At 42.0% G+C, this 19,403-nt stretch overlaps 1 pseudogene; it reads right to left on the bottom strand.

Annotated features, from left to right (window-relative positions):
* Nucleotides 1-13,643: 13,643 nt before the first annotated feature.
* LOC101572433 lies at nt 13,644-17,885 on the bottom strand (annotated as a pseudogene).
* Between the last annotated feature and the right edge of the window lie 1,518 nt (nt 17,886-19,403).

Here is a 19,403-nt window from a genome sequence, read left to right on the forward strand (position 1 = left end):
TGGAAATTCCTTTACTATTCAATTCATCCCTGGGAGCCGGCTTGCACCAGCCTGTCCTATTGGGCCATTAGCACCACCACAACCTCCAGCACTACCCCTCAGGACTTCTCCACCCTTAAGCTCTCAACCCGCTTCAACACCACAAACAACTTCTCCAATACCCTCAGACGCATACCCCGATGAGCCCTTTGCTCCCCTTGATATTAACTTTCAATACTTAAACAAAACTAACCCTAATATAACTGTCAGTTGCTGGCTTTGCCTCTCCCCTCATCCTCCTTTTTATACAGGGACTCCCTTTATCTTTCCCTTGTCTGAGGTTCAAAACACTTCTCTGGATGAGCTTACTTGCTGGTGGGGACAAAGACCTTTACTCACTTTAGGGGATGTTCTACCCATTCCTGGATCTTGTTTTCTGTTCAGCCAATTATAAACTCTCAGGCTCCATTTATGCTGGCTCTTGTCATACTAACCACACGACATATATCCAGAACATCACCTATCCACACAATCAACACCTTACAGCTCCAGAAGGAGTTGGTTTGCATGGTCTTCAGGCATTACCCCTTTTTTCTCACTCCAATGCTTCACCCGTGTACCTGAACTCTGTATCCTAGTACACATATTGCCCCAGGCCTATTGGTATTCAGGAGAAGAAGGATTTAGACATTTAGGACCAACTACTGGTATGTTGTCCCAATATACTAGAGCTACTCCTGTTCTAGTTCCACTCCTCCTTGGAATTGGAGTGGCCAGGTCTACTGCCATAGGGACAACAGGGTTAATATTAGGAGACTCAAATTTTAAATGGTTGTCAAAGCAGATAAATAAAGATTTAACACTACTTCAGAATGCAGTCACTGAACTAGAATAATCACTAAGCTCCTTAGCTGAGATGGTTTTACAACACAGGAGAGGTCTAAATCTCCTCTTCTTAAAAGAAGGAGGCCTATGCTTAGTATTAGGAGAAAAATGTTGCTTATATACCAATCACTCAGGGGTTATTAGACAAAGTATGTCTGACTTAAAACAGAGGCTGATAGATAGAGAACATCTTGGACAATCACAACAAAACTGGTTTCAATGATGGTTTAATTTTTCCCCATGGTTCACCACTCTAATGTCAGCTTTGGCTGGCCCTTTGGTCATTCTATTGGTTTTGATCACCATTGGACCTTGCATAATCAAGAGGATAATACAATACCTAAGCTCTCGCTTACAATCTATTAAAATAATGATGATACAAAACCAAGGCTGGGAACTTATTCCCAATAAAGAACAACCTAGTGAGTCAATGATTTGACTCATCCCCTTAAAATCAGTGGGGAATGTTGTACCCTGTCAAAATTGACTCCATTTTGTTGCCCTTCTAACCTTGCTGAGCTCCTGTTCTGTATGTGCTGACCCCTCCCAATTCCTCCAATTCCTCACCCCTGTGACTCAAGTCTTATGATATCTGTTCCCCAAACCTTATCTCAATGAACTCTATATGACTGGCAACTCAGCACCCCACTCAATAAGACCACCTAATGAACTAATGACCCTGCCACTTCTTCCTCTCCACCCCTTCCCTGTTTTTGCAGTTTTCAAGCTTAAATACTGCACCTTGTTAATGCTCGGCGTACCTCTTTGCACCTTGAGTAGAGACCACTGCTGGGTACCAGCTAAAATAAAGCGCTTCTTTTAACCTTTGGACTTGCTTCGTTGTCATCTGATTTTTGAGCTACAACACTCCCCTCTTCTCTATCCCTGTGGGGTTCACGTTCCTTTTGAGTTTCCACGTATAAGGGAAAGTGTGCAGTGCTTCTTTTCCTGAGTCGAGTTTAGCTCACTGAACACGACAGCCTGCAGTTCTACCAATTCTGTGAAGGACATGCTTTTCTTTACAGCAGAGAAATACTCCATTATGGATAGGTATAGCACTCTTGTGTCCATTCGCCGTGGATGGACACCAAGACCAGTTCCATAGCGTGGTTATTTCAAATTGTGCCTCAGTAAACATGGTCATGCAGCTGTCCTGAGAGCTTCCAAACTTTTAATTCTTTCAAGTAGGACTGCTGTAGTGGATCAGATGTAGTTCTATTGTTAGTCTTTCTAGTAGCATGCTTAATGACTTCCACAGTGATTATCCTGAAGTTCCAGCCAGCATTGTAGAAGGACTCTTTTTCCCTCCACAACCTTCCTAGCATTTACCTGTTTGCTTATTCTTGGTGACAGCCATTACCTAGGGTAAGATGCTATTTCAAGTTGTTTCACTAGTTTTTTTTTTCTTCTTTAATGTATGTGGTACAGGGTCTACAGGGTCTCACTATATAGATCGGACTTGTAGTGATCCTCCTATTTTCAGCCTCCCAAGGGCTGGAATTACAGGCACGTGCAGCCACACCCAGACTCATTCGCTGTCTCAGCGCGCCCCAGGCATGAGACCAGCACAGCACCCAGGGGATTGAACCTGATCCGTGAGTCTGCCTAAGCAGGCACTTTAGTCCACTGAGCTATTTGTCCAGACCTCATTATTGTTGTTTGAGAATCTTCCTGTGTTGCTTAGGCTGGGCTTGCACTCACTGGGTTTAGGCTGGGCATAGCCCAGGGCAGCATCAAACTTGTAGCAATTCTCCTGCCCCGGCCTCCAAGGTTCTGGGATTAGAGGCATGAAACATCATGCCTGGCTCAGAGTCATTTTGATTTTGACTTCCCAGATGGCTAAAGATGTTGAACCTTTTTTCATATACTTACTGGTCTCTTGCTTTTGAAAAATATCTGTTCAATTCATTTGCCCACTTATTTACTGGGCTATTTGATTTCTTGGTATTATGATTTTGAGTTCTTTCTACAATCCATACTTTTTAAATTAATTTTATTGAGAAACAAGTCGAAATGAGACAGTTTCAAAACCAATTATTAGGACAGTTTCAATAATTAATATGCTGCATATTGTTGTCTTCATGGTGGTTATTCATAGTACAAGAGGCAGACGTGATATCTTGTCCAAACACTATTAATACAAAACTTTCTTCTCATTGAATTAAAAGAGAGTATCTGTAGATCTATGCTAACTATTTTGTATATACAGATACAAAATGGACATTCATTTATATCCCCCTTTTTTGTTTAGTTTTATCAGAGATAGGTATTCCATTGCGATTTAAATATTGTAGGTGCATTAATTCAGCAAAATAATCCAATATAGTCCAGTAGTCCATAATAGTAGTGGATTTTCTATAGTACTGGCAATGTCAGAAGTTGTTGACTTGAGCCTTTTACAGCTCAGCATATTGATATGGCTTTATTTTTTATATTTGGTTTTTATACTTTTCTGCTGGGTGGTTAAGACCAAGATAAAGGAAGACCTATCTAACAAGAAATGTAACTTTTGTATCTGCCAAGATCAGTCAAATCCCCTCAGTATTTACCCAGGTTTAACCTGTACTGCAGTGTGTAGATCCTTTGTCCGTGTCATCGCCTGTCAGATGCAGAGCTGAGAAAGATTCTCTCCATTCCCTCACACTGTCTCTTCACTCTGCTGTTTTTCTTTTTCTTTTTCTTTTTCTTTTTCTTTTTTGCAGTGCAGAAACTTGATTGGATTTGTTGGTGCTTGTTGGAGCCCATCCAGGTCTTTGCAGTCTCTGCACCTTCAGGTTTTCCTCCTATGTCTTTTGCTAGCATTCAGAATTTTAGACCTTGTACCAAGGTCTTTGATCCATTTTGAACTGAATTCAATATAGGGTTGGAGGTAGGGATCTAATTCAAATTTTCTACCTAAGAATATCCATATTCGACATCACCTCTTTTACTAAAGAGGCTCTTTTCTCTCCATTGTGTATATTTGGCCACTGTGTACATGGTCAGATAGCTATATTTGTATGAGTTTACTCTGCTCTGTTCTGTTCTGTTTTTATTTAATTTTTTAATTAATTTTGTTGAGAAACAAATGGCAATGAGACAGCTTCAAAACAGGTTAACAGGACAGTTACAATAATTAATGCATTGCATATTGTTGTCTTTATAGTAGTTATTCATAGTACAAGATGCAGACATGTAGGGATTTAAAGTTTAACATATGAATACTTGATGGAAAATACCTGTTGCATGTTATGTCCAAGATGTTTGGTATTCAGACAGATGGTGAGGTTAAGCTCAACTACCTATGTTGTAGGGTAATAATATCACTAAGCTTCTCTTCTGGAGGGTTAACAACTTAAGTTTTCAGACCAAAAATTAGAGAAAAGGAAGGGCTACAAGGATAGCCAACACTTTGGCCCTAGTCATTCCAGGTCAGTGAGGACTCAGGACATAAGAGAACCTGTACTGTAACATCCTGTAACTCATGGTGTCCCAAATTTTCTGATCAAGGAGATTATAGGGCCATAGAAGAAAGTGATTGACAATGTATAATGCACCTAAGGAGAGTCACCTAGAGAGAAAACATTCTCTCAGGCTTTCACAGAGAGCAAATTGGTCAAGCAATGGCGGTGACTCATCCACGTGGCTGACATTGACAAAGGATTTACAAAATGCAGTACATTGTTTCAGTGCAAATCCTGAGGGAATTTGACTGACCTTGTCAGATACAAAAGTTACATTTCCTGTTATATAGGTCTTACTTTATCTTGGTCTTAATCATCCAGCAGAAAAGTGTTCTGTTCTGTTCTATCTGTTTACATTAGTATTTTTTGTGTCAGTCCCATGCTGTTTGTGTTACCTATGGCTTTGAAATCAGGTATTGTGAAGCCTCAGCCTTTGCCTTTTTCTTGAGGATTAGTTTGTCTATTCTGAGTGTTTTGCATCTCCATGTGAATTTTAGGCCTTTACTTTCAAATTCTGTGAAAGAGGTTTACATTGGTTCTGTGGATTGCTTTTGGTAAAATGGCCATTTTAACAATATTAATTCTCCTTTTGCATGAACTTCTTCTACTTCTAGTGTTGTCTTCTAGTTTTTTCTTCCATATTCTGTACTTATTTTTTTCCATTTGTGTATTTTGTACAGGGTCTCACTATGCAGCTTGGACTCATGGTGATCCTCCTGTCTTCAGCCTCCCCTGTGCTGGGATTACAGGCATGAGCCACCATGCCCAGACTTGGCCTCTGGCTCAGAATGTCCCAGGTGCAGAGCTGGCACAGCACGTGGAACCAGGGATCAAACCCTGATTCCTGTGCTTGCCAAAGCAGGTGCTTAGTCTGCTGAGTTATCTTGCTGGCCCTAATATTCTGTTATTTTAATAGAGGTCTTTTGCCTCTTTTGAGAAATCACTACTAGGTGTTTTATGTTTTTGAAGCTAATGTGAGTGGAATTATTTTTCTGAACTCTCTGAACTGCTTCATAATTGGAGTAAAGAAAAGCTATTGACTTTTAATGTTGGTTTTGTATCTTGTTACTTTGCTGAATTTGTTTATCAGCCCTAAGAGTCTTTTGGTGGAATCCTTAAATATAAAATTATCCTATGTACAAAAAGAAAATGTGACTCCTTCCTTTTTTCTTTGTATTTTGTTTATTCTTTCTGGTTTATTTCTGCCTGGTTACTCAGGCTAAAATGCTAAGTACTGTATTGAGTAGAAGTGGCAGGGTGGGCATCCTTGTCTGGTCTCAATGCCCCCCCCCCATTTCAGTATGATTTGCCAATTGCAACACACTGAGAACTTCTCTTGGAGACAGTGCACAAGGCATCGTGCCTTCTGTGACTCATCTGACATATGTTAATCTACTACTTTCTTGTTCATTATATAAAGAGAACAGAAAGGTTTTGCAATCTGCCCAAGTGTTTGTGCACAAACGCTACCGTCTTAATAAAAACTTTCCCAGGTGGCAAAATAGATCAGGCAGCAGCGAATCATGGATCAGCACCACACACTCATGGTGAAGAGTCTGGTCTTGTTTATTAGAGAGGAGTGGGGTTGAGGAAGCCACTAGAAACTGGAGAAACCTTGCTTTGGCTTCAAAACAATAGTGATTGGCAGTCGCAGGACATTGTGCTAATCTACTCATTAGCTGTGGATGTTACCATGGACACCAGAACAGTACAGCGAAGCCTGAGTGGGAGAAAAAGAAAACGATGAGCACCAGGAATAGTTTCTCTAAGTGAAGAACACATTTCTTGTGATTTTGATACTGTGTTTTTCCATTGTCTCAGATTCTGCTGAAGTGAACTCAGAGGACTTCCTAGTCAAAGGAGAAAAGAAGGAGCCTGGATTAACTATTCTTTGCAGCTATTCCTTCTTCTCCTAACCTATTTTGCTTTTTGCCAACCTGTGGAAATATTTAATGCTTACAAAAATAACCAGAAGACACATGAACTGTCCTTTAGGGTAGAGGTTTTCATAGAGGGCTTTGCCTTTAATGTTATAAGTCATGTTTCTGAAGGCAAAAATACAAAGGCTGCAGTCATGCTCCTGGAGACATGGCTTCTGCTAGTCCATGTGCCCTACTTTCAAGTGATTCATTCATTCTTTATACTTTTCACGTATTTTATGGATTAATTACAATACTGAATGATGCTAAGTTTCTTATACAAATGTCTACAAGGTATGTGTGCCATACTTGCCACAGATGTGCTGCTGCACCTGGATATAGTGGGAGGAAATTTTTCACATTATCGTTTTGGGCATGCAGCACACAGGCAATCGGAGGTGTGTCACAGACCAGCGCCCCACACAGAAATGCCAAGACAGCAGTGAAACAGACCATGTGGCCTGTCGAACCCTCTTAGAGAAGAGCAAGCAGGAGATGTATGTTGGTGCATCTGTACAGAGTGAGCTCGCCCAGTGGTAGGAGCCAGCGAAGCAGCCTCAAAAAAAAACTACTACTGCCTCTTCATTTAGAACGAGATCTCGAAGTCACAGAGAAGGCCAGCAGGAGAACGACGGCTCTCATGGGGGAGAAACAAAAAGCAGGATGGGAGCGCAAACACAGGCTAGAGAATGGACTGAACGTGTGTCTTGATGTCTCTGGACTTGTGAACCAAGGAAAATACCTTCCTAGAGGCCAGATTTCAAGTAGACAAGACAGAGGTCATGGAGACTTCCTGGGGAGAAAGAGTGCACAAGAAGCGTCTCTACGCTCCATAGCACCACGCTGGTGGGTCAGCAATACCCAATGAGCATCTACTCCACAGCGAAGCTTTTGCTTGTACTCAACAGCCGTGCCACAGGGCAGGCACAGCAGCAGCTGACTCCTGTGGGGAGGGGCTGTCACAGGCTGTAGCGCTTGAGCAGTGACATCATTGATTTTATTTCCCTGCATGACCAGCATTCCCAGTAACAGCTGATTCAGCCTATGGGTAGGAAGGCAGTTTGTACGGAGGACACAAATGTGCCTGTCCCTTGTGTCACGTAGGTCACACTTCTCCAGACATTCTCATCCCTGTCCACTTGCAATGTCCCCTGGACTTGGCAAGAGTCTTGAGGACAAAAAAGGGCATTTGAGGGGCATGCTGATAAACCCCCTATTCTCAGAAATGATATAAGGTCTTTCTGTTTTCTTTTTTTTAATGTTAATTTTTACTTTCTCTTGCACTTTGTACTTTGGAACATATTTGCACACTCACGTGTGTGTTTATAAAGATAGAGAACAAAATATTTTAAGAAGATGATACTAATCAATTATAATCAAGTGCTTTTATTGGCAGTGACTTTTAAGCAAATGCCATCATGCATGGCAGAGTGACATCTTGGCTAATGATGCACAGCAGGAAAGCCTGTGGTCCTCTGATATTCTGTCATTGAGGGAGACAGTGGCTGTCTCAATTTGTGAAAGTTCTCTTTCCAATGCTTTTACAATCACAAAGCCACCATTGCATTGCTCAGAATATGGCCTTATCCTTCACTGGTACATGACTGCATCCATGATTGTAAAACTTTAAGGAGTTTCAAGATGCTCAACAGAGTTTTAATTTTCTGCAGTTCTATACTAGTTGTTTAGAATGTTAAACTATTCCTATGACCTTGCATATAAAACTTATCATCATCCCGTTTATAAGATGGGCCCAGAACCATCAGTGTGATCCCTGTGGAGATGACCCTGCTACATCAGGTGTCAGATGTCAGATGGGCAAAGGGAGGGTCACTTCTCCCCCACCAAGCCCAAATAATAGTTACATCAAAATACAGGATTGAATGATGATAACAAGATAAAGCAATACAATTTAATAGGAAATTAGAAATACTGAATAAGTAGAACAAACCCATAAGAACAGTGGTACCCATATAGAACGCGAGTTCATCTTGATGACAGAGAACTTTAGTGACCATCTCTTGAGAATAAACTAAAAAGTTTCATAGAATTGATGCCATTAGAAGTTTAAAAATGCCATGCTTATGAGCATTATTGATTGTAAATAAGAAACGCTCAGGAAGTAAGTTGTATAGAAAAAGAGAAGACTTTGGTGATTCTTGACTTCCACCTTTATATGTGTTCAACGCGTGACTCCAAACGCAGTTCAAGCCTGCTATGAGGCAGGCTCTCTTCCAGCTCCCAGATAACGTTGGGAGTGATGCAGGGTCTCTCATCTTAAGGAAATGATGGTGAAAGGGGGCACATATGTGAAAGGGGAGGATTAACAGATGGAGTGAGACCGGTAGTCATACAGTAAAACACTGGAAGGGAGCCTGAGCAAGTGCGGCACCTAGAGTGGCCTTTCTAGAGGATACGACTTGAAGGATGGGTAGAACTGAGCTCACACAAAGCATTTGGGAACAAGGAAGCAAGAATGTTACCTGTGACATGACAGGAAGTGAGGGGGAACATGTCCTATCCTCGGGAGAGCAATTCTTACAACTGAAGGGCTCACAGTGTATTGTGGATGGCAAACCATGGCAGGGACAGGTGAAAGCTCATTAAAAGTCCAGGAATAGGTCATTTCAATGAAGGCCATGTATCTATTCACAGCCAAGCAGTGAATTGGAATTAATACTGATTGTTAGATCTCTACTCTGAGGCCTCATAAATATTCAGTTAATCTGGAAGTGGTCTCAAGTTGTGATCTTCTGGTGAGTCTACTTTGCCATGTTTTTTTTTTTTTTTTTTTTGGTGGAACCGGGGATTGAACTTAGGCCCTTGCACTTGTCAGGGAAGTGCTTATTCCACTGAGCCATCTCCCTGGCCCCTACTTCGCCATGATTTTGAGAGAATCCTTATGAACCTGAAATTCCCATTTCATTTTTAAAATTTTTAGCAGATTCTTTTTGGCATTTTTCTAAGTTATTGTACCATTTAAATGTCTGTTTCTCATTCTGGTCTAGAACTTGAATAAAGAGGCAATTTTTTCCACTTTCCTTTTGATAAGCTTTTTGCTTTAAAAATAGTAGCACTAAATCTTGAAATAAAATCATGCATTTTAAACATGTTTGTCTTATAACAAGATTATAAGACCAAGATGAAGTGATGATCACTGTTTCATGTGATTAGCAGACATAATGAAGTGCTCACCAAAAGGTGAGTCACAGTAAGGTTGGGAGAGGTCACCACAGCCCTCCCATGCCTGTCTCAGTTAATTTTTTCATTGCTGAGGCAAATACCTGACATCCACAAGGGAAGGGAGGAGAGGTTTATTTAGTCTCTAGAGGTGTCAGTCTGTAATCAGCTAACTCTAAGACAAGGCAGCATGGCAGAGAGGTATCGATGAGGAAAAGAAGCTCATGGCGGGAAGAAGGGAGCAAAACAAACAAGGAACTTTAGAAGTCTTTTGGGGCCTCTTTCATACTCTATACAGGATTAGGGTAGTGCCAAATCAAGCATGGGATTGATTTATTATCACACACTGTTACTCCAGCATCACACAATCTAGATACAGCCACCTCTAGAAAGCCCCACTGATGACCACAGGAGCCTTTGTAGGGGCATCTCAACGTAAGCCATACAGTGTTCAATTAAAAGGTTTGGAATGCATATGGAAATAGATCATTAATACCTAAAAAAGTTAGGTTAATGTCATGTGACTTCACCTTGTCACTGGTGTTGTGCACTTGAAGTTCGTGAGGTCAAGGACAGGATGGCTGGTGGGTTTTGATGAGGACAGGAAAAGGAACAAAGGCAAAAGCTATCTATATTCTGAAGAAATGGCTGTGTTTGAGACATAAAGAATCTGAGAAAAAGTAGGAGGCTGAATCTGCATTGTTAGTTTGAAGGAAGAACAATGCTGATTTAATGTTCAGATTACTAACATGGGCAGTTGGTGTATGTCTGGTTCAGATCTTGAGAAAGGAACCATAAGAAAGAAGAAGCAGTGAGTGCCTGCTCTGTGCATCAGTTGCCCTGTGCTTGCTTTGCATGTGCTATCTTAATTTCTCCAACTATCTAGAGTGCTGATTACATGTGGTGTCCAATGTGACATGCCCGGAGGATTGGCTAAGGCTCAGACACAAAGGCTTCATCTATTATTTTTTTATGAAGCTAACACACCCTTTGAGAGTGGGGTCTGCTACTGTGGGTTTCCCAGAGGTCCACAGGCTGGAAGCTGGGTTGCTAATGTTACAAAACTGAGAGGTGGTGCTATCTGAGAGGCGCAGCCTAGGAGGCACCAAACGTACAAATGGCTTAATGCTTTTTTGAAAAATATGGACATTTCTCTTGAGACTGCATTAGGTCTGGTGGGAGTGATTTTCTCTAAAGGGAATACATTGCTTATGTGAAATGGCCATGTTATTCTTTGGATCATAAATGTTTTCAAGGCTCATGTGTTAAAGTCTTGGTTGACTGCCTGAGATCTGCTGGGAGATGGGGAACATTTGGGCAGTGAGGCCTCATGTAAGGAAGTGATGTGAGTTTCTCAGGCCCTACAGGGAACACTGAGATCCTGCCCCCCTTTTGGGTTCTCTCTTTACTTCATGACTGTATCATTGCTTAGTCTTCCACCTTAGGATCCAAGCAGTAAGGTTAAGAGATCATGTGCTAAACGATTGAAAACTATGAGCAGAAACACACCTGTGTTCTTTTGGGTTGATTTTCTCAGGAATTTTTGGCACAGTACTGGATGGATGACTATCACAGGTTGTTAAGAAGAGGGTCAATCCCTTTGTCTCTCTCTTGTACATGAAATCTTTCAGTATACGTCCACTTCCCTTTCTGCTTCTATGCTATGAGTTTTTGCAGAAGCACAAGGACCCCCCCCCCCAAGCCAAGGAAGTACTAGAACCATGTTCTTGGAATCCAGAGCTGTGAGCTAAATAAGCCTTTTTTTAAAAAAAAACAAATTACCCAGTCTCAGATATATTGTTATAGCAACAGAAAACAACTAAGAAAGAGTGTCTATAAAATTTCAAAATGGAAATATCAAAGTAGGAAATGAGATATTTCAATTTTTGGGCTTAGGCTAAGGTTGCATAATTATTGAATATGAAGTCATGGGAAGGAATGTCACTGCATTATAACAGGTGTCAGTGAGAGCCCCAGAGAGAATGAAGGGCTAGGAGCAGAGAAGCCTTTATTATGAGCCAGCCCAGGGTGCCATGCCGGCCTCACCCCTGGGGTGTGCTGAGACAGCGATGGAGATCAGGTGTGGAGGTGTGTGCCTATAATCCCAGAACTTGAGAGGCTGAAACCAGGAGGATCACTACAAGTCTGATCTGTGTAGGGAGACCCTGTAGAGCCTGTACGAAATACATTTAAAAAAATAAAATAAAAATATTGTGAGCCATTGACTCATGCCCCTAGTTCAAGTCAAAACCACATCGTCAGTGCCCATTTGGACTTTGCCTCTAGGTTATGTACTTTTTAGATTTCCACAATAACCGCATCACCATATTATTTCATTCTCAGGGATCGCACAAGAATGTACGAGATTTACGTTTCCCACTGCTGTTCATCTGCTGGTCGTGGGACACTGTGGTTTAACCTTTATCTTACCTCTCAATTTGTTTCAACTACTTTTTTTTTATGAATTTCTTTCTACATGGGGGAGCCTGTGAAGGGGTGAGTTTGTGTTCAGTTTAAGTGACGTTAGGTGACTTTTCAAATGGAGTTACAAAACAGAATGGCGTCTCTCTTGCCCCATCAATAGCTCAGGAAGAAAGACAAGGGAGACCCCTAGACTTCATACTGTGACATAAACTCGTTACAAGAAGGGGTGTTTGCAGGTGAGACAGAGAAAAAAACAACCACAGAAAGGGACTGAAGGTAAAAGAGCAGAGTGCCAAGTTGTGACACAGACCCTGCTTCTCAGAAGAGGGAATCATCCGTGTCAAAAACAGCATTAATATTAAATTATGGGCCAGCAAGATAACTCAGCAGACTAAGCACCTACTTAGGTAAGCCCAGAGACTGGGGTTCAATCCCTGGCATCACTTGCCACACCAGCCCCACCCCCAGGTGCACTGAGCCAGCCAATGAGACCAGGTGTGGCGGCACGGGCCTGTCATCCCAGTGCTAGGGAGGCTGAAAACAGGAGGATTATGGCGAGACCCTGTACCAAATACATTTTTTAAAAAAAGATTAAGTTACATAATGACTCAGAGATGTTCAGGGGATACAGCAGTACAAAGACTGTTGGCAAAGTATAGTCTTTTGGTACCTTGTTGAAGGTAGAAGTTAACATAAATTACTTTTTCTCTTATTTTATTTTTCTATCAGCATAGAAATTTATTTTAATTCAAAATAATGTGGTTATATGTAGAATAGTGTTATAATTTATCTAAAGTGAATATTGCCATTGGCTCTGAAACAGTCTTACAATGTCATTCTTTTGAAGTCATATAATATGTAGTAAGAATGTACAATGCAGCGAAAATCTAGCACCAGTCTTTGGGTGCTGGGAATTATAACAAGAGGGACACATTAAGGCGGTACAACAGACTCCAAATTATAAAACACGCAGGAACAAGTTCTCTTACTTTATCAGTTTCCTGAAACATAAACCAATAACCTCAGAAATGCAAGAATACCACCATTTGTTTAATAACACCCCAAGGGTTATAGGTAATAATCGACTATGCTTCTTTTCTCGAATTCTCCTCACACTGGCTTCTTTTCTTTACGAGGGATTTCATCTTGTTAACAAAATATTTGGGTTTTTTAAAATTTAATTTTGTTGAGAAACAAATAGCAATGAGACAGTTTCCAAACAGATTAGTAGGACAGTTTCAATAATTAATACATTGCATATTGTTGTCTTCATAGTGATTATTCAGAGTACAAGATGCAGACATGATTCTATTCAATGAAAACTACAGTACTCTGAAAAAAGAGATCATAGAGGATTTCAGAAAATGGAAAGATATTCCCTGATCCTGGATAGGAAGAACCAACATCGTGAAGATGGCCATATTCCCAAAATTGTTGTACAGATTTAATGCAATCCCTATCAAACTACCACCAACATACCTCACAGACCTAGAGAAATCATTCCTAAAATTTATTTGGAACCAGAAAAGACCTAGAAGAGAAGAGGCAATCCTGGTTTTACTTGTAAAGTGGAATGAATAATATCCTGATTGAAGTATTGAATAATTTATTTGAAGATACTCAGGGATCACACTTTTTAAAAAGGTCAATTTGGTTAGCAAAAACCCTCAATGGCAGGCAGAAAAAAGATTTTTTTTTCAGATGTTTGCTTAACAGGCCAAAAAGAATAAACAGTTAAAAATGGGTGGGAAATGCTAGGGATTACTGTAACACAGAAAATCAAAAGCAGACAGATGACCTAGGTTAAACCCATTTACTTGTGAAGTCGGGTAGAAGGAAGCTCCAGGGGAGAGTTTGTCCAACAGTGTCCGCGCCTCAGGCACGCTCCGAAGTTCTCCACCTCTGGTGGAAGCTGGACCACAGCTGAGAAGTCCTGCCAGTAGCCCTTTGCATATGTCATCCCGAGGATCCGACCGGCCAGACTGCCCAGAAGGATCGGGCTCTCTGTGCCGGTGGCAGAGTCCCGTACCAATCCCAGGTCCTTTGCCATAAGCGTCCTTCCAAATCCACTCTGATAGTTATTAGCTGAGGGCACACCATCTATCACCCCGGTGCAGGATTATGTGTCACTTGACCAACAGTGTCTGAACTCATAGTTAGGATTTCAGCCAATAATTTTGGGTCAAGCCCTAACCTGATTCCAAGATTCATAGTTTCAGCAGTTCCAATCATACTAGTAGCTAACAACATGTAATTGCACATCTTGGCGGCCTGCCCAGTCCCAACAGCTCCACAGTACACTACGTTAGAGCCCACACATCCCGGCAACTCTTTGGCAGCCACAAATTCAGCTTCGACTCCTCCTCCCATAAACGTAAGGTTCCCAAATCGAGCAGCTCCTTCACCACCAGAAACAGGGGCATCCTGAAAACTGCTCCCATTTTCTCAACTTCTTGGGCCAATTCTTTCTAAACTGTAGCATCAGTGGTACTGGAATTTATTAATAATGAGCCTTTCTTCACTCTTTTTAGAATTCCATTTGCTCCAGAGTAAGCTTCCACTGCATTGATACTGGTGGGCAGCGTTGTAATAATTCTGTCAGCCTTCTCAGCTACATCTGCTGGGGAAGACGCTACCCGCTGCAAGGCTGGCAGCTGCCAGCTGCTGCTGGCCGCCCCAGTAGCGAATGCCAGACGCAGCTCCCCGAGCTCAAGGAGGCTGCCGTGCTGCCCCGTCCCACCTACTGGCAGTGACCGCCACGGCCGCCTCCCCGTGGGCCCACTGTCTAAGCTTTCTTTTATTTTCTAGAGACATAAAGGGAAACAAAAAAAAGTGAAAGGAGCAGATATTCAAGAACTTTGTCAGTGAGGGGAAGAGAAACAAACGTGCTTTTTTGGCTGAAGTCTATGAAGGCTATTTGTTGTTATTAGAGATACCTAAATGCATTTAAATGCTGTCAGGCAGGAGGCGCACACCTAGGAACTCTTCTGCAGGGAATGTAAAAGGTCAGGCTTTGAGTCCCGGTATTTACTGTGTCTCAGTAACAAGGTAATGTTTTCTGCTCATTTACCAAACCAAGCCATGAGGGAGACGCAGCATGTACATGCTGGCAACTGACATTTTGGGAAGACATGACTGTTTTGCATTCCCTTTTCTCCTGGGTAGCATTGTTGCAGAAGTTAACAGACTCAGCTGTGATCTATGTTAAACATAGGTGCTTTAAATAGATCAGTCAATAAGGGTTTGGTGCCTGGAGGCTCTTGGCGTGGCTGTGAAGAGACATATTTGGTCATAGCTGAACATTACCTGGAACCACAACGATATGGAAAGAAGGCGGAGGAGCCTGGGACAGGGCTGGGCATGGGATTTTTCTCCCACTCAGGTGGCATCCTGGAAAATCCACAGTGTGACCAAATGAGGAATGCAGGGGACACGTTCTAAGTCACTGCACCACTAATTCTGAGTCACTTTCAGGCAGCAAGACAGCAAAAGTGAAACAATATTATTCATCTGGTGGATTACATATTATGAGTTTTGCAATATTTATCTTATAAACAATGTCTTGAGCCTATTCACAATTCTTTATTTTTTATATTTACACTAATACATAATCTAGGAGCAGATCTTTATTTTTTAAACCAGTTTTTATTATTTTGTCACTTTAAATGTAGTATTGTTATGTCCTACTAGCATGTTTTAAATCCAGTTTATTTTTATCTTTATTTTTCTCTCTCCTTAAAATAAAAAAATAGGGACCGGGGAGATGGCTCAGTGGAATAAGCGCTTCCCTGGCAAGTGCAAGGACCTGAGTTCAATCCCCGGTTCCACCAAAAAATAAATAAATAAATAAATAAATAAATAAAGAATGTAATATAGGCTCATTTTAGAGACCTATATGGTGATTAAACACTCAAATAGAAAATTAAGCCACCACCTATTTATCCTTCTTTAGATAAAAGCTGTTTTCATTATAGTGTTATACTTCTTTAGACTTCATTGTGTATATAGTTCTTTTTTTTTGAATTTATTGGATACAAGGACTATATACTTTGTTCATTGTTCACTTTTTGAAAATATTTTTATCAGAGTAAATACATTCTCCTCCAGTAATGTTATAAAGTAATTTTTATTTTTAATGCATATTTTCCCCTAAGAACTGTTTTTGGTCTCTCTCAAAAAGCTGAATTCTTTTTTTGAGCGTGTTGTTTGTGCCTTGCCTAAGCAGGTGCTTTAGACTGCTGATTGATCTCGCCGGCCGAAAAAGATGAGTTCTTGAACACAGGAACTTTATTATTTTTTTATTTTTATTGTTTTCTTTAATTTTAGGGAAGGATCTACAGGATGTTCAGGGTCTCACTACTAGATCTGACTCCTAGTGATCTGCCTGTTTACAGCCTCCTAAGAGCTGGGATTACAAGTGCCTGCCACCACGCCCAGTCTAAATTGCTGTCTCAGTGCACCCTGGGGGCAGAGCCAGCATGGCAGGCCCAGGGTTCGAACCTCTGGCCCCTGTGCCTGCTTGCACATGCTTTAATCCACTGAGCTATTTGACTGGCTCTGGACACAGGAACTTTAGAGAAGACATAGCAAACAGAAACAGGTCATTTTTATGTGGTGTTTACTTCACTAGAGCAAGTAGCATTCTTCCCCAGCACAGGAGGAGGCTGAGGAAAGCAGGAAAGTGGGACAAGCTAGGTGATGTCCCAGCCCTCTGATTAATATGCTTTATCATCAACTTTTAGACCACTGAGCATCAATATTCAAAGATAAAAGAAACAGTGGTGAAATTGCAGTTCACCTTGATTGAGGAATAAGGTTTCCATTATAGGAAAAGAGAAGGTAAAAAAGCTTTACCTTCCAGGGATGGAGGTAAAGCTGGGTATGTCTGAACATTAATCATGTGCATAGGAAGGATTTCAGCAAACAGTTTGGCTGCCTACAATGCTGTTTAAAGGTAGTATGCACTGTACGCATATAGACTAATACTGTGTTGTCTCATCCTCAGGATAAGTTACTGGAGCGTGTCACATGCCTAGGTGAATTAGTCTGCTCTTCCTTACCACAGCAGAACACCCAGGCTGGCAACTTATTCAGCAGGGGAGCAAGTTAGCTTACACTGTGTGAGGATGAAAGTCCAAGCGTAGGTGGTCTGTGGTGAGAACCTTTTACCTGAGCCCCCCCTCAGCTGTTGGTGGAGCCATGTCTGACACAGACCACGTGGTAAGGCAGGAAGGTAGAGGGGAGAGGGGTCAGAGCTGGTTGCTTCGTAATAAACTTGACATGAGAATTAACTCAAGGTTCCATGACAGCATCCTTGATCTTTTGTGAGTGTGGTGCTCCTCATGGCCTAGTGACCCCTTCGAGGTTCCTCCTCTTAGAGACCCAGCCCTCAGTCTAGCCTCAAGGAGGACCAAGCTTCCTGCCATGAACCACTGGGACCACATGCAACGCAGTTCTGAACCGTTATTTATATTTTATGAAAAGCATAATTGTAAAAAACAGGTTTTGTGTAAATGATTTTTTCTCATCAAAGACAAGTTTTTTTCTGAATAAAGGAAGGCAGGTGACAGTATGAAACACAGAAGGCTGAAGGTGAGAAGCAACACTAATGATTAGCTACCTCTTGCAGTGTCGTCTCCAACAGCAACCCCAAACACCACACAATTATTAGCCCACAGTTTTTGTGGGCTAGGAGACTGGGGGTGGCTCAGCCAGGGCTTTGCCTTTTGAAATCCAACTGTTGGGGAGCTCTTTAGTCTCAGCAGAGGTTTGTCTGAGGGAAGGTGCATATCCGAGCTCACTCAGGTTGCTGGGAGAAATCAACACTTGCTGCAGAAGCCAGGCTGGCTGTGGGCTGAAAGTGGCTTTGATTTCCTGGGCCCTGGGGCTCGTTCTCATGCAGAGTCTCCAAACACACCTGTCCTGGATTAAGCCTCGGGAAGATGGCTCCTCATCAGGAGAGATTTAGGTTCCTGTGCGCTGTACTCACATGCACTGAGTCACAGACATGGTAGCCCATGTGCTCAAATGCTTGTATGATAGCTGCAATGCTCATAATGCATAATAATATATAAGAAGATATAGTCATATATATGAAGAAATATATATATATATATATAATATGCATATTATATATATGAAGATTTTATAGGTAGACTGCAGAAAGAAGTATATGTGCTGCCGAAGCGAGCACTAGATTGCAGGAATAAGTGTGAGACAAATAATAAAAAGAAAGAAACTTCAATTCTATGTTTAAATTATTGGGTCTTATTGAAAGCCTTGAAGTATGAAGTATATACCCCACTATATACCTATTAGTGGGGTATATATTAAAATATAGCATACGTCCCCAAGGAGGTAGGGTCAAAAGTATGGAGGATGCTTAAATAACAAGTTTATTGTGGTACAAGAAACATTGCCACTCATCACTTTCAAAACCTTCCCCTCACTTTGGACACACATACCCCATCATTCTTGCCACTTTCTGAAGCAGTTCTGGAAGTGCTCGTTAGTGTGTGTTTTCATGAAGTGTGGGAAAAAATATATGGTGAATGCTACTGCCAAGGATCAGCCAACAGAAAGAAAGGTGCGTGAAAATGTGACCGCTGCACTTCATCTGCCGTGCGCACTGGACCTGACACTGTGCCAGATGGTTCTTTCCCAAGGTCAGAAGGACCATAAGAGGTCAATGTCTTGAAAGGATTCAGACAGTGAGGCAGCATGATCATGCAGCTAAGGATGCAAAGGACATGTCCATTCACGCAAGAAGGATGAATTTGAAAATAGTGAGATTAATTGGGATATTACTCAGTACAGACTGTAAGGAAATGAATGATCTCAGTAGCATTAATCTCTCTGACAATCAACAGATTCTTTTTCATATAGAACAGCCAATAAAAGATAGCTGTGAGAATCTTAGCCCACATCTAGTGAGTGTGTGGGAGAGCTTCTCTCTACCCTGCACCAGCAGGACCTATTACTGGTCCCAGCCCAGGCACAGCATAGGTGAGACCCTCTTCCACCCCCTTGGAATGCCCCCCACAACTTCGCATCACCTCCCCCACCCGGCCCGCCCAGCAGGAATTTCTGCCGCGTTCCAGGAACTCTCAGACCCAGTCCTAGCCCAGGCCTGGTGAGTGTGTGGGAGAGCTTCTGGCTACCCTGCATCGGCAGGACCTATTACTGCTCCCAGATCTCCAAGTAGGAATTTCTGCCCCGTTCCTGGAATCCCCAGACCCAGTCCTAGCCCAGGCTCAGTGAGTGTGTGGGAGAGCTACCTCTCCACCCTACTCTACCTTGTCCCCTGCAGGCTCAGCTCAGGCATGGCATACAGGCCTGGGGTGAAACCCCACAGCTGAAATCCCTGCAGAGAGTGTAGAGGATAGAACCACCCAGCTAGTCCAGGAGCAGAAAATCTTACCACAGGGGCACAATAGGTTCATCCTCAAGGGCAGGAGCAAGAAGGAGCTGAGCACAGCAGCCAGACCCAAGCCAGGCACAACTGGATAAATCCAAACTTTGTAGATCTGCACCTGAACTTCAGTACGTGCTAAGGTTATAACTATAACGAAGA

The sequence above is a fragment of the Octodon degus genome, unplaced genomic scaffold (assembly GCF_000260255.1).
Source record: "Octodon degus isolate 3935 unplaced genomic scaffold, OctDeg1.0 scaffold00075, whole genome shotgun sequence".
In the NCBI taxonomy this organism is placed as follows: Eukaryota; Metazoa; Chordata; class Mammalia; order Rodentia; family Octodontidae; genus Octodon; species Octodon degus.